The following is a 16,885-nucleotide window of genomic DNA, read 5'->3' as shown; positions in this document are numbered from 1 at the left end:
AGCAAGGAGATAAGAAAGAATTATGTTTCTCCCCCAAGATGATTGTTATTGAAAAGGCATCACCACTCATGACAAAGAGCCACCAATGAAGTTTGCTACTAGTGTCATAGGGCGAGGAGCAACATGATAGGGTGAATGGATTTCTTTAAGGAACTACCTCTTCACCAAGAAAAAGTGCAAGATCGGTTGTAAGAGCTATATGAGCTCGATCATATTGGTCTTGAACAAATGCTTTAAATTCTTTACAATTTTTAGGAGAATGAGGATAACTACGATGAAAAAAACAATGCTCATCGCCTTCCTAATGCTTATAATCATAATTTAGTCTAATGAAGGAAAAAAAAACATTCTTATCATATTGCAATCTCCAAAAGATTCTAAGGGAAAAACAACATTCTTATCATACTTCAATTCTTATAGCTAACTTTTCTTGATCATCAATAGGAGTAGGTCTTGTCTCTTGAGATGCAGGACAAGGTTCACTACAGGGAGGAGGATTGTCTTCTATTCTTTTGATAGTTCCATTATCAACGAATTCTTATATTCTCTTTTGAAAATAAGGACAATCATTGGCATGATGATCATGGGCTTGATACTATGAGGAAAAAAGACTGTTTGAGGAAGAAGCTCCTTTAGATGGAAGAAAATTTATATGTCTTGCAAGATACTCCTTAAAATTTTGCACCCTAAGGAGATCATCCATAGGTGAATTATGAGGATGTCCTAGACCTTTTTTACTATCTTGTGAAGGAGGGTTTATAGGGACTTTGATTCCTTGTTCATATTGTCCAAGTTCTTGTCCACTATAACCTTGTTTCAAGATTTTATGATAACCACTCCTATAAGAACTTTTCATTGTGAGGAAGAGGGACTATTATCATGAATTTATTTAAAATTTGTAGTGTAAGGGCACATGGAAGGATCAAAGGGAGAATTAGATGAATAAAGAATATCCTATGTAGGAAGACTCTCCTTTCTATCACCATTATTCATTCTCTTTGATAGGTTGGGAAGGAAAGTCCTTATCATCTAAGGCTTCATCTTTGCTTAATGTTATATGAGGAGATAGGTCATGAATAAAATGCATAATGTATACACCTAAAAATGATGTGAAGATAATTAATTAAATAAGCAATTATTTAATTAATACTCCTCCCCAATTTAATTGAATTTACTAAGGAATTTGATTAAATTTCCCTTTTCATCTACTTATTAATAAATCTAAGGATTTATTTAATAGGTTCATTTCATTTCATCCACTTTGATTAATTAATTCCCTCCATCCAAAATCATTTCTTCTAATCCTTTAATTAATTAAAACAAATTAGTCATGCGTTGTTGAGATTAATTATCCTTTTCCCATTATTTGAATTTTTAAATTCAAATTCTCCTAACTTCTACCACTCCTAAACCTAACCCATTCTACTTACCACCATGTCCCCTTTCATCCAACATCTTCTAGAACCTTGTGACACTTGTCACTAAGTGTTCCCTTTCATCCAACTCTTCTAGAAGCCTCTTGACACTTGTCACCATAGAGATGATAGATGTTCCCTTTAATCCAATCCCCTTTTCCATCCTCCTCCAATTTAACCATTGATATCTTCAGATTAATCTTGACCGTTGATTCTTGCCACCTCACCCCTAGCCTTGGAAAATCCTATAAATAGACCTCATATGGAGCAATATGAATCCCATCTCATTCTCATCTTATGCATTGTAATTATAGGCATCTAGCTTATAGTTTATCAGTTTTAGCAATGTTATCATGCTCAATTTTTGCTTAAATCTTAGCTTAATCATGCTAGATCAATCATTCATGTAGCTTAATCATGCTATTATTTCTAGGTCATGAATTTTCATCCATCAAATCCTCCATCCAAGTGTAGTCAAGTCACTGGAATATGCATAATCAGATCTGAGAGCATTTTTCATACTCGCATTTACTAGGAGGCAATAAGTCAATTAGCTATGGTTTTGTCTTTCATTGTTTCAATTTACTAACCATTGCTTGTAATGATTTATTGAGTGCATTGTGTTTGTAGGTACATGTACACTTCATAGAGCATGACACAGAAAATCATCATCTCTACAAATATGTTGATGACTAAGATAAGCTCTAAGAGAATAAGGAGGATCTAAAAGGATTGATAAATCAACATTTTGATCTTACCCCCTTTGTGCTAGAATATGCCTATGAGAAGAGGATGGTGTCATGTTTCTCTTCAATGTTTTCTCTCTATTGGAGAGATCATTGATAGGAGTATTGAATCTTTCCTCATTCACATTATATACCCTGGGAGAGATACAAGTGTTAGCTTTGTCAATGGCATCTCTAGGACTATCATTGTCTACAAAAGCCTTTATGTGATCTACACATGTAATGCATATTCTTAAAAATGTCATAATAAAAAAACATATAACATGGATAAAAGCTTTGAGATATGATTTGCAAGTAGGAAATATTTTTGAAACCCTAAAAATGCAACATGCAAAAGTACTATGAATGAAAAGAAGTAATGTAAAATGAAAGAAGCCATTATCCAACACATGATTGTGATAAATGTAACTAAAAACAATGTAATCATATTTGAAATAGAAAACACATCAGATTTAGTAAATTCCATTATGAATGTCTAACATCAGATCAAAAAATACAAGTGAAAAATTATGCAACCCACAAGTCAAATATAACAAAATAAATTAGGGTTTTAATGAAATTAACCATTAAATATATGTAATTACTTGAAAATATGATCTATGAGTGCAATTTTTTTTTTCAAATGCCTACAAATCAAATTTGAGACAACAAATCATAATTAAGCATGAAAGAAGTTGAGTTCACCTAAATGTAATGTAGTGAAAATAAGGAATTAGGGATTCACCAAGTAAATCCACTAAATAACCCAATTAACACATATACATTGAAAGGGGGTTGAACCCAATAGATATAGGCTCAATCCCAATTTGGAAAGGTTTGAGATTTTGGTTGGATTCAACTAGTTGGTGTTGATTATCCTCTTTCTTAGTTGAATTTGTAATGTAATTGTGAAATTACAGATGAGGCACCAATTGAGATCTGGGAAAAATAAGATAATTGAAACTTGTTCCTTGAAGTTTAGCCTGATTTTTAAGGTTCGGGTAGCACAAATCTCCCCTGGTCCTCCAATTTTTTTGCTATTGAAAGCTGAACCTATTCATCACTATTGACAATGTCAAAATTTTGAGTACAACTCTTGCACCTGTTTCCTACACATAGAAGTAAAGGGAATGATGTTTGGGATAGGAGTTTTCTTAAGTCACCCCAGTTTAGAAATTAATGTTGAATGGAATATGTAGTATTGAAATAATTGTTAAGGAGAAATACCTCAGATCTATAATTGTTGATGATGATGCAATGCTCTTTGAATGTAATCACAAATGTTGAATGTAATGGCATGAAAACACATGGACATGAAAAAACCTAATCAAACACATGCTTGCATGAAGATTGTTGTAATTTTGTTCCACAATGCTTGAATGATGAAAATGCAGCCTTGAATCTTTGAAAATGCTTGATGATGAATGCTTCATGCATGCAAGAATGCTTTAGGTATCTCATAGATTGCTTCTAGGTGAAAGTGAATTGATAGGATGTCTTTATATAGTGTTCCCTAGGTAGATTAGTGATTAGGTTGACCTCCAATAGTTATGTGTAGCCATGGGAATCAAATGTGTGGTGTGGAAAAATGAATGATGGGGAGATCAAGAGGAAAGCTTTTCTTCTCTCTAAGGAGAGATGAAATTTTCACTGCAGATTTCCCTTGAAACACTTCACCCACATCGCATTTAAAAGAAGGGGGAAATTCACTAGATCCAATCTCTTAGGAAAGAGATTGAATACTAAATGAACTGATAATGGTTTGAAAATGACAAGCTAACCCCTCTTTTAGAATGAAAAATGATTGAATTATGTGTTTTGAGACTAAGTGCAAAATTAGCAAAGAACTGATTATAACTTGAAATAGAAGCGTAGGATGAAGTTGTGCACCCGGATCTAGCTATAATATGTCGAGATGAAGCTGCCCTAGGAATTTGAGGAAAAGTCGCCAGGATCATGTTAAAAGTGCACACGGTCCTCTAAAAATTCCACGAAATGAAAAGGGTTTTTCTGCCTCTGCAAATGGAGTCCAAATCTACAAGAACAACTATGCAACTGCAACCTACACACAGAAAAGAGAGGAAAAGGGGTTGGGATTGGGGGTTTGCTTTCAAGTCAAACCCCAGTTTTGGAATTAACCAAATGATGAAAGAAAGTACTAGCAATTACATGTAAATGAAAGACTCAAATGTAAATCACCTCAAGGGAGAATGCAATAGGAATGTAAATAGAATTGTTTGTGTGAAATTGAATGATGAAAGAGATCTCCTCTTTAATGGTTGAATCCTTGACTTGAATGTAACACCTAGCCTTGAAGGGAGACTTGAGAATGCTCAATGCTTGAAAGGAATGCTTGAATGCTTGATTGCTTGAACTTATGACCAAATTTCACTTATGCAAAAGAGAGGACAAATGCGACATATATATTTGTCAATTACGGTTAATAGGCTAATTTTTCATCATAGGCCAACACAGAGGAAGTTTTCCCATTTTAATTGAAGTCCAATGCATAGTTTGAATGAAGGGGCCCTAAAATAAGGTAGGGACAGGGGCACCATGCCCCTGTACTGTCCTTAATTTAGGACAAGAAGTAGGTTTAGGTCATGCGGGGTGCAAAAAAAGGTGCAATTTTCAAGGATGAGAAAGTCTCTAGTCTCCAATTAGGCTTGGGGATTCTATTTGCCAATATGAAGACCCTAATGTGGTCGAAAATTGCAAGGCTCACAATTTTATGACACTACAAAATGCTATTGGGGAGATATAGAACCTGCCCCATTTCAAATTGGGGCTCGTTTGAGGGGGACCAGGATGTTTTGGGGTGCCTTGGTCTAGACCAAGGCATCCCATGCTCTAGTCCTTCTACAAATGGGACCAAAACAAAGAGAAAGTAGGGAAGCATCCCATTATGGGACCCACCAAAGGGTGTTCATGACATGAAAATTAGAAAATAGGGTCAAATTGGACCTATAGAGGGGATGGAGATAGGACATGCTAAAGTAGGAACACAAACATGAGGTGTAAATTGGACTAGTTACAATTTACAATGCTACTGTAAGCTATATAATATATTAGGAAAAATGAAAATAGAAGGTGCTACAAAATTGACATAATCTAAGGCTCTAATGTGTAAAGACACACAAAGTGAGTGGATAGATAGACAACGGAGTCATGGAATGAACACAAGGTCCAAATAAATAATATATATAACACAAAGAAGAAAATACATGAACAACACAACCAATGTTTAAAGTTCAATATATCAAATTGCACCATTAATGATTTCTTTGTCACCCCATACAAACTAGAAATATGGAAACATAATAACAATGATGAAAAACCACAAAATATGAAATCTAATAAGAAAGATAAATACAAATATTTGTGAAATTAAGTCCTCTCTCATATTAAATAATATTTCCATTTTAATTTTTTTCTTGCTTTAAATATTTTAATATTATTTAAATCCCTTTCTACATCATCCAAAACTCTTTTATCCTTCCTTGACCCTCTTTAACCTTTTATTTTATTTTATTTTATTTTTTCTCATCATTTTTATTTATTTCTCTTTATTTATCCCCATTACCTTAAATCAGCCACCTTCTTACCCTCATTCTAATTAAAATATTACCTCTTTGTCTCTTTTGATAAGATCTCACATTCCTTAAAAAAAAAGTAATCTTCCTTCCAAAAATCTACAAACAGAACGCCACTCCCTCCCATTTCAATAATTATGAGCTTACAAATTGTGGGAGCTTTGGATCATTTTCTATGAAGCTCTTAGATATCATTTTTCATCTAGTTGGTTATTTGATATAATTATGGTGAAGCTCTATTTATTTTCTCATTCTATATCTCTCCGTTTTGTTTCTCAATTTCTTTCTCTGAAATGTTTTCATCTATTTAATGTATAATTTTTTAATCTACATTTAATTCATTTTAAAATTTCTATCATTTTTTTTTTCATTTGATTGATCATTCTTATAAATTAGTTTTCTCCTAGCTTTACCTATCCTCTTCAAGTATCTTCAAATATATATATATTTTTTTATGATTTATAAATATCATTTCATTCCTCTTTAGATTGATATTAGTGTATTTTTACATTTGAATATCATTTAATTAAATTTTTCTTTCATCTATACATGCTTTTTCATCTCAAAAGCCTAGTTCTTTCATGTCTAATTCTTATTTAAATTCACAATTTTTGTTTTCTATGTTTGGAATCCATTTAGCTATTATTTTCCCTCTTTTTATGCTAATATTTTCCTCTTAAGGCCCTAGCCTTTCACCTAATTTGTTTTATCCTCTCTTATTTGTTTTTACGGAATCAAACATTTATTTATTTTTATCTCTCACCAAATTTATATTTTGACCAATATAGCCCTTCCTTTACAATATTATCATTTATTTATATTTTTCCCTTTCTCACCTTGTCAATTCCCTTCTAAAGAATTAGTTTTGTCTTGTCTATTTTTAAGAAATCTCTATTTTTTGCTAAGTCCAATTTATTTTTTCCTAAATTCGTATTTTCTTCTTCTTGTTTTAGTTCTTTTTAAAAGCGTATTAACTTTTTCCCCATTTTCCCATCTCATCTTCATAAATGTAATCTACAACCCCTCTTTGTTTGCCTTTTCTAGTTTACCGTGGTCCATTACTCTTTTCAAATTTATTATTTGAATTTGAATAATTTCTTGGTATAAATTTATTTTCTGTTTATTAAATATCATATATTTTTTAATGTAGATTTTTCTTTAAGTCCACAAAGGAGCTAGGTAACATTGTCTCCCCTTTATTCATTATTTTTGTAAGGTATTTATGGATTTTTAGTGTTGCACATTAAATATGAATAAAATTGGTGAATAATATCAAAATATTCCAAAAGGAACGTGGCTTTGAAATCAACGAACTAAGATCATTATAAATTTTTAATCAATTTTAAGACTAATCAAATTTATTCAATTTTCAAGAGGTTGGCAAGAGATTCTAGCATGAATAACATATCTAGGAGGGTTTTTGATTCCAAATGGTAATTAGATTTTAGATGGTTATGATAGGACTTCAAAATATTTCTTGCAAAATTTTTTGGTCGCCTAGTAAAACTTGTTTATCTCAGGCTAAATTGGGTCTCTGATGTGCCTTTTATAGCTTAGGGTTTAGGGTTCTCTTTCATTTGTCAAGATTTTGTTTGTAAACCCTGAGAATGTTCTATTTGGTCGTTACCTTTTTAGGTTTTAAAATGACTTTGGGTCATTGATTCATTGATAGGGCCATGTTATGTCCCTAGGTTTTTATTTTTTGCCTTGGTCCCTTTTAGTTTTTTATTTTTCCTAAGTCTTGGTTCACAATTTAGGTTTCTTGCGGTCAATTTTTCTTCTCGAGTGCTTTATGTTCTTTGCTAAGTGTTCCCGTAATTCCATGAAGACCTTTGTTGACCATCTTGTTCATTACAACATCACGAAAATCTAACATGTGTCACAAAATGGGTAGCCGAAACAAATGTTGAAAAGGGTTTTTAATATTTTATTTTGTCAAAGGTCAGCGGAAAAAAGTTAAAGCTCATCCATCTAAAAAGTGAATCTTTTCGCATGTGTTGAAAATGGATGGAGATGTTTTAAAAGTTGAACAAATGGTGCTCGAGCATTAGCGACCTAAGCTGAATAGTCACCGAGCGGACAAATTAAAGATTGCCTTGATCAGACAGCCCTCGCGATCCCATGATCAGAAGGTGCAAGGGCGTTAATCACCATGACATCGGGGGATGATGCCACGTGTCCATGTTGAGAGGTTGGAGATGAAGGTGGGGCCACATGGATGAGTTGTAAGGCAGATTGGCGTGAAATTTTTTTATTAGACGAAGGTGAGGTCATGTGCTAGCACATATGTCAATGTCAGATTGACTAATGAAGATTGTTTGATTCGCTAGCATGGAGGCAGATCTATGGTGAAGATTCAAACTCATTTCAAAAGTATTTGGAGCCATTTCATCACTCGCATGAGTAGTAATGGTGGACGAGACGTAGGTCTACCAACACAAGGACATTAAAAGAGCATTTTTCCCCCATTTTTGATTACCTGAGGCATTCAAACAAGATTGAAGAGTGTTTCATGAGCTAAAGGAAATTGTTGCAAGCATTCAAAGAGTAGAATTAGGGTTTGCGGTGTGAAAAAATAATAAGTCAAAACTATAGCCTTGTCTAGTGAATTTCAAATTTTCGAGTATAGAGATTGCTTTCAATTTGTAGGGAAAGTGTTTTTATGCAAACTAGTATGGGGAATTTGAAGTAGAATTTTAAAATCTTAGTTATTTTGTAGTAGATACAAGATCTTTGAAAAGCCTTAGTTTTATGTAGGAATTAAATCAAGAACCCTAGGTTTTCATAATGGCACCCCAAAGACCACACTCTGGTAATATTGAATATCAAAGGAGGAATATCTATGATGGCTTCTTGGAACAATTGAAGCCATCAAAAAATGATAAATACCAAGGGTAGAGGTTTGCACATGGATAGACCCTAGGTGAGGTTTTAGTCGAGAACGCTTAAAAGATATCAGATGCAAGGGTGCGTATGTCAGAGCTAAGCATGTTCAAGTTGTGGTTCGGTCATAGGAATTTACTAGCCCCATTTTCATAGGCATGGAAATATGATTTGGGGAAGTTTTCTATACCTACTATATTCATGGATGTGGACTTATTAAATGCAGTAGTAGATAAGTATGACCCAATCTCAAGGGTTGTGAGGGGAAGCAAAGGAGAAGTTCTGTTGAGCATCTAGAGGGAGGAGTTTTAGGAAGTTTTTGACTTATATGAACCCTCTGCATCCTTGTGTTAGGTCCCGAAAACAACTAAGAGGGAGGGGGGGGGGGTGAATCAATTGTTTATTAATTTCAAAACAAATACAACTTAACCAAATGTAATGCATAATACCAGTAAACCAAACTTTGTGCCGATAAACAGTTTTGACAGTTAATTGCAATACCGGTAAAGTTTAATGCATGAAACAGAAAGACAAATAACATCCACAACACATAACACATATATTTGTATGTGGAAACCCTGTAAGGGGAAAAACCATGGTGGGAAACCTTACCCGCAATCATATTATACTATTGCAGATAGTATGTGTGTACAATATGGTGTTTGCACATGCAAAAAGGCCAACTGCCTAGAGCTCACTGCTCAATCACAAAATGGGAGTCACACTGACTACAATTGGATGGTTAAATCCAATGATAATGTACTGCTCAAAATAACATCTTCATATGCTGGATTCAATACTAGTTAAGCTCTAATTTGCCTTCTTCAAAACCTCCTTGATTCTTGAATGATGTTTGCATGTATAGCTCTGCTTATATTCGAATATACCTTATTATATTCCTCTTCCACAATCACACTAATCTCATAAACGAGATCTTACATATATACCAAAACCTAAGACCAAATGTGTAGGTCAGCTCACTAAAAATATTACAATAAAATCAATTACAAATCAATATGTGATGTATCATGTTGGCTTAATGCATTTACAATAATAACAAATCATCTCCATAACGTGTCGTGCTGATTTGGAATGGATAACACTTGTCGGTCCATATCCTAGACCTATTTGCCGGTAACAACAAATATGCAAACAATGTCTTCAACATAACCAAGTAATCTTCAAGTCATCCTTAGTACCGGTGAACAATATAACCTCCCGGTGAACCAGATACTGGTGATTGTGCATAAGTCACTGAACATGCCAGTGAACATAACCAAGAATCTCCACAAAGATAAGTGTTGAAAAGTGTTGACATCAATGACAAAACCAGTGCAACACCCTGGAACCTATCGATTTCAAGGAAGTGAAGAAAGAATATGAGAAGACAAAGTATTTAGTTAGAACAAGATTGCTCCCATCTCATTTGGCTACGACGACAGATACTCAGTATTATATTGGCCCAAGTGCTGAAGAGCCTTTTCCAGTTGATTCCTTTGTACATAATTACAAGGCCACCTTTTTCACACTGTGTTAGATTTTAGGTTTCCACCCAAGCACAATAATCCCAAAAGCATACATGCACATGGGGATTTAGAGTCAACACCCCAATTTAATAACAACTTATGACTATTCCATACCTTATAGACAAGATACATGAGGGGTTGCTACAAATTAAAAAGGGTGGCACTAGTACTTCATTCTACTGGTATTCCAAGATTATGTACATGGTCTTGTACAAAAATGTAGATTTATTTGTAGAAGAAATGGAGTTGAGAAGGGTGGTGGATGGAGAAAACATGCCAATACAAGTTTGGAGCATGGATATGTCATGGGACAGAAAGGATGCAAGCTATGTAAGATTTGACAATTGCTTTGCATCCAAGCTTAGGGCTTGGTTGATAGTAAATCCACCAAGGATTCTAGTAAAGTTGTATGATTTTTTGAGGCCAATGGAAAAAAGGTCAGAGTTGAAACTTGAGCATAATTGGGGGGATATCATTTCTTATTCTATGAGCATAGTTATAAGAGTGTATGGTTTTCATGGATAGCCCCATGTGTTACCTTTCAATGTTCCACTTAGACTAGGATTTGTAGAAGTTATGTGGCAATTGGGCTGCATACATGAAGATGAGCTGACAAAGAGAGGCAAAGGAACCTTTTTTCCTGATTACACTATAGTCCCATATTTTGTAATTCTTAAAGGAGGATGGGTCCATTTTGAAAAGGTTCTTTCTCCTTATTTCTTGAGAGTTAGCACAAAGAGGCACAATGAACCAAAGTGTTTTTATGCAATGTTTAGAAAAAGAATCAAAGCAACTAAGCTGACTCATTATTTTGATTTTCCATAAGACTTGACTAGGAATGAATTTGATTTGGATAAACAAGAGGTAAGAAAAGAAATAAGGATGTCTTATAAGAAGTTGCTTGATAAAGTCCATAGATTGGATCCAAAGTATGATCCGTTGAAAGAATTGAGACCATTTTATAAGAAAATGGATTATTTGATAATTTTTTTTGATGAAGTCATGTATGACCCAATGGATGAGGTGGAGAAATTGGAGATAACAAATGACCAAGAAATAAGAGAAGAACCTCCAAAATTAGCAGTGCAACAAGGGCCACTGTCAAAGCCTTCTTAGCAAAGGCCCCGAGTACAAAAATCAACATCACCACTAGAAGGGGAATCAGAGGAGGAGAGACCTATTCATGTATCTCCAAGAGGGATGGTTATTTACAGAAGAGAGAGATGAAAATGATAGTGAAAAGGAACAAGAGATAAAGAGGAAGGGGAAGGGGATAATGAAACAAGAAAAACCCCTTCAACCTGAGTATGGTCCTCTTAAGAAGGTAATTATTACAGATGTTGAATCTTCACCTAAAAGAAGCCTTTCACCTCCTCCTTCACCTCCTCCATCTAAGAGGTAGGAAACTGGCAAGCCTGAAGAACAACCTGCATAAGAACCAAAGGATGAGAATGTGATCATTCTTACTAATGAAGAGTTGTGGGTTGGAATCCCATCTCCACCAAGGTCATTAGACTGAGACCTTGCTCCACTAGACATACAAGGAAAATACATTCAAGACACAAGGAAAGAGGCATGTGACAAATTCCTAGAAGATGAGACATTTTTTCACAACCAAGCATTTTTATAGTTGGTCTGGACAACTAAAGTTGAAGAGTATAAAAATAGATGTGCTGAGAAGAAGGACCAAAATCCTAACAAAAGTGACAAGGAAGTTGAAGAAGAGGTTAAAAGTGAAACGATGAAAGAAACTGAAGCCATCACTACTATAGAGGGAAGAAGAATTGTTGACCAAGAAGGGGTATTGATTCTTCCAAAATGGGATATTGCAGATGTCGTGGTGCAGGAGCACCGAGAAAGACAAGGTGGAGCAGGGTCACTGATAGGCCCTATGGAGGATTTGATGAAAAATGAAGACAAAAAAGACCTATAAGGTCTTTAAATGATGTAAAATGGCCATGTGAGCCATAAAATGTAGTGAAATGCAATGTAATGGTCAAAAAGTGTAAAATTGCCATTTTGAGCAATTAGTCCTAGAAAAGGCTAAAATTGGGTTTTTGGGGTAGAAGTGTGTTTAGGTGAATAAAATATGTTTATAAGGTCATATAATGACCATTTTAATGTTTTAGAAGGTTCAGATATAGGTTTGGCAAGTTGACATACATAGTTGTCAAACTTGACAACTTTGGAGCAACTTTTTGTTGTAAAAAAGTTGTCAAGAATACAAAAAGTTGTCATAAGTTAGTTATAAGTTGGTTTTAGGTTGGATTTCAGCCTAGAAGGCATTGAGGGTTATAAATGGATGTAATTGAATCATTTTGGGGTTGTTGGTAAAGGTGTTTTGTTCGGGTTTGGAGTTTTGAAGCAATAAAAATCTAATTTTCATGTGTATTTTCCAGGTTTCCAAATAGAATAGTCTGATTTTCCATTGTTTTGAGTGCTTTTATGAATTAGTTTTCATTCCTTCATGGTTGGAGATATTTATATAATGAACTAAGTTTATTTTGGCTTTTTTTTGAATTGATTTGGTTTTGTTTTGGTGAAGATGTCTAATTTCTTGTGAAAACAGTCATATCCCTGCCCTAGGGTTAATAGTGAGCGTGAAAATGTTTTATATTTTATTTCCAGATTGATCTAACCCCACAAATGGGTATGATGGTATATTATATTGTATAATTTCATAAATATTTGGTTTTAGGAGGCCATGCACAAGATGACATGTGCATTGTGGGAGTAAAGGTCTGAAATTTTAGGGGCAGACTGTTGCAGAAAATATAGTCCTAGTACGGGGCTATATCTCACATTTCCACCATTGGATTTTGCTGAGTTTTGGATATGTTTTGTATAACCAAGTTATGAAGAATTTCACCGGAGAGATTGAATAAATTTGTTCAGTTGCAAAAGGTAAGGGTGACTATGTAAGGGTCTATCAATATGGCAGCAAGGTGGTAGTTTTGCAATGATTTTTCTTTGTCAATGCATTGAGGCAGCTTGTAAAGTCTCAAAGGGTTTTGTTTCTATTGATTGAATATTATTACACCATTTGTGTCAACTTGATCATAAAATAGTCTTGTATTTTTAAGTTTGAGTTGGGTGCTTTGAAGCTCCACATCAAAGTGGTATCAAAGCAAGCGAAAGGTCTGATATATAGGGGTGAAGATGGAGTTAACAAAATCTAAGAAAGAGATAGTAGGTGCTTACAAGAAGTGGAAAGAACTAATGTTTAGTGGAAGGAAGAAAAAAGAGGAAGAAGAGTTGAGGAAACAAGAAGTAGAAAGAATGAAGAGAGAAGAAGAAGAAAAGAAACAAGATGAGTTGAGAAGTTTAAGAAGGGCTTTAGAAGCAAATGAAGCAAGATTGAGGGAGCTTAAAGAGGAACTAGAGAAAAAGAGAAAGGAAGATGAACTTATGGAAGCACAAATGAAGTTGAAATTGGAAAACCTAGAGGGTACAACAAAGAGTTGGCACTTGAGGGTGCACAAGAAGGTAGTTTGGCCTGTGAAGAGGCTAGTTGCAACACAGAAGAAGGCTCATGATGAAGCCTTGATGATGGGTGAGGTTATGGTGACATGCCAAGGAGAATGAAATTTTAAATATGAAGAGATTTCAATGGGTTTGCTGGAACAAGATGATATTGTAATCAATTAAGAAGATGTTTTTATTTATCCTAATGTTTTGTATGTAGGTTTGCTGAGTGTTTACAAGGATGATCATGTTGGAGGTGCTTACCTTGAGTAGCATTTTTTGAGAGGAGGTGCCATGAGTTGCCAAAGCATGTACAATTTTTTGTAGGAAATACAATGCAAGTTCCAATGATGGGAAAACCAAGAAGAAGAGGCAGCCATGCAAGGGACCTTGCATTCTTTTTATCCCCAGAAGTATGGTGTAGGAGCACCCAGAAAGACGAGGTGGAGCAGGGTCACTGATAGGCCCTATGGAGGATGTAATGAAAAATGAAGACAAAAAAGACCTATAAGGTCTTTAAATGATGTAACATGGCCATGTGAGCCATAAAATGTAGTGAAATGCAATGTAATGGTCAAAAAGTGTAAAATTGCCATTTTGAGCAATTAGGCCTAGAAATGGCTAAAATTGGGTTTTTGGGGTAGAAGTGTGTTTAGGTGGATAAAATATTCTTATAAGGTCATCTAATGACCATTTTAATGTTTTAGAAGGTTCAGATATAGGTTTGGCAAGTTGACATACATAGTTGTCAAACTTGACAACTTTGGAGCAACTTTTTGTTGTCAAAAAGTTGTCAAGAATGCAAAAAGTTGTCATAAGTTAGTTATAAGTTGGTTTTAGGTTGGATTTAGGCATAGAAAGCTTTGAGGGTTATAAATGGATGTAAATAAATCATTTTGGGGTTATTGGTAAAGGTTTTTTGTTTGGGTTTGGAGTTTTGAAGCAATAAAAATCTAATTTTCATGTGTATTTTCTAGGTTTTCACGTAGAACAGTTTGATTTTCCAATATTTTGAGTGCTTTTATGAATTATTTTTCATTCCTTTATGGTTGGAGATGTTTATATAATTAACTAAGTTTATTTTGGCTTTGATTTGAAGTGATTTGGTTTTGTTTTGGTGAAGATGTCTAATTTCTTGTGAAAACAATCATATCCCTGCCCTAGGGTTAATAGTGAGCATGAAAATGTTTTATATTTTATTTCCGGATTGATCTAACCCCATAAATGGGTATGATGGTATATTATATTGTATAATTTCATAAATATTTGGTTTCAGGAGGCCATGCACAAGATGGCATGTGCATTGTGGGAGTAAAGGTCTGAAATTTTAGGGGCAGACTGTTGTAGAAAATACAGTCCTAGTATGGGGGCCATATCTCGCATTTACACTGTTGGATTTTACTAAGTTTTGGATATGTTTTGTATAACCAAGTTACAAAGAATTTCAATGGAGCGATCGAGTAGATTTGTTCAGTTGCAAAAGGTAAGGGTGACTGTGTAAGGGTCTATCAATATGGTAGCAAGGTGGTAGTTTTGCAATGATTTTTCTTTGTCAATGCATTGAGGTAGCTTGTAATGTCTCAAAGGGTTGTGATTCTCTTGATTGAGTATTATGACACCATTTGTGTCAACTTGATCATAAAATAGTCTTGTATTGTTAAGTTTGAGTTAGGTCCTTTGAAGCTCTGCATCATGCTGTAGCTTTTAATGCAATAAGGAAATATCAACAACCTTTGTATAATTCAAAGGAAGAAGTTAGATTGGCATTGCAAGGGTCTTCCTACAACCAAGAATATGCCATGTTGGAAATATGGTTGTTAACTAAAGGGGCTAGAAAGCCGGACATAGGAGACATAAACCCTAATTTGAGGGGAAGTCTAATTATTAAAATATCTTCATAGGCTTCGATGGTGGAAGCAATTGACCTAACAGTGAATGTGGCAATGTTGACACAGGAAACAATTAAGAGGGAAAAGGCAGATAGAGAGGAATGCCAAAGAAAATATGAACATTTATTTGTAGAATATAACAAAGTTCAACAAAAGAATATTGAATTGGAAACTACACTTCAACTACTGCGACAAAAGAAATTAGAAGCCCCTCCTGATTTGCCCTCAACATCTAAAACACCTCTAGTTACCCCCACTGAGTCAGTTTCTAAGTTTCTAGTCAAAATTGGACCTTCTGTTTCTGCATTGGAACCAATTATTGAGGAGCCTACATATTCAGTTGACCTGACCAAGGCTCAGATACTTGAGAAATTAAAGGAATTAGAGCACCAAATAAAAGACATAGAGGAAAGAGTTATCTTAGAAAAGAAGGAGATAGTGAATATGGTTTTGAGCCATTTAAATGATAAGATTGAGAGTAGGTTACACAATATTCATTCATTGTATTCTATGTTGTTTGAAGCCATAAATAATTTTGATAGGGATCAAGAGGTAGCTATACCATTATTTGGCAAGTGGGTGCATAGAGCTAATGAAATAAAAATGATGTTCATGGCTTCCAAGTTTCATGGTGATAGACCTCAAGCACTTCAACAAACCTATTTGTTTTGATTAATAAAAAGTAGGTTTTTGGAAGGAACCCGAAACCTTAGTTACGTAGCAGGATAAAGATAAAGCATTAAAGTTGCAAGAAAAAATAGTGCCTAGACACCCAAACAAAGATCGGATCCCAGAAAAACAAAAAAGGGATCACTAGACAAAGAAAACAACACAAGACAACCTAAGGATGGCACAAAGGCATTACTAAGACAATAGAAAGAGAAGGACCGCTAGATGTTTCTTATGAGTTCTTCCGCATGGACCACCATATGCTTCATATTGACCACATAGTTCTTCATATCCTCAAGCTCTTTTTCCTTGATGCCCACCTATTTCCGAGTGTTGGCCCTAGTTCTTTTTTCATGACCAGTCTTCTTTGTCTGATCCTTCTTATCTTCCTTGCTTTTAATCTGTTCAAATTTACTTATCAACATGTTAACATGGTCAACAGTGACCTTGAGGATCTGGAAATTTTTCTTAGCAATCCTCTTCATAGTAAGCTCCATCTTGTCCACTCTATTGCCCAGGTTGTTCAGGTTAATTTTCATACCTTTATCATCTCTAATTCCTTCCATCTCTTTCACCTTCTTTTTCATTTCCATAATTTTGCTAACCATGGCCTCAATAGCTTTAGCCTTGTTAATTTGCATCATTAGTTCTTTGATGTTCTCAAAGAGAGGCTTTTCGCCCATGGTTTCCCTTTTGATCATATTAAGATCAGTCTTTAGG

This window comes from Cryptomeria japonica, chromosome 2 (assembly GCF_030272615.1).
Source record: "Cryptomeria japonica chromosome 2, Sugi_1.0, whole genome shotgun sequence".
Lineage (NCBI taxonomy): Eukaryota > Viridiplantae > Streptophyta > Pinopsida > Cupressales > Cupressaceae > Cryptomeria > Cryptomeria japonica.
This window is presented reverse-complemented; position numbering follows the sequence as displayed.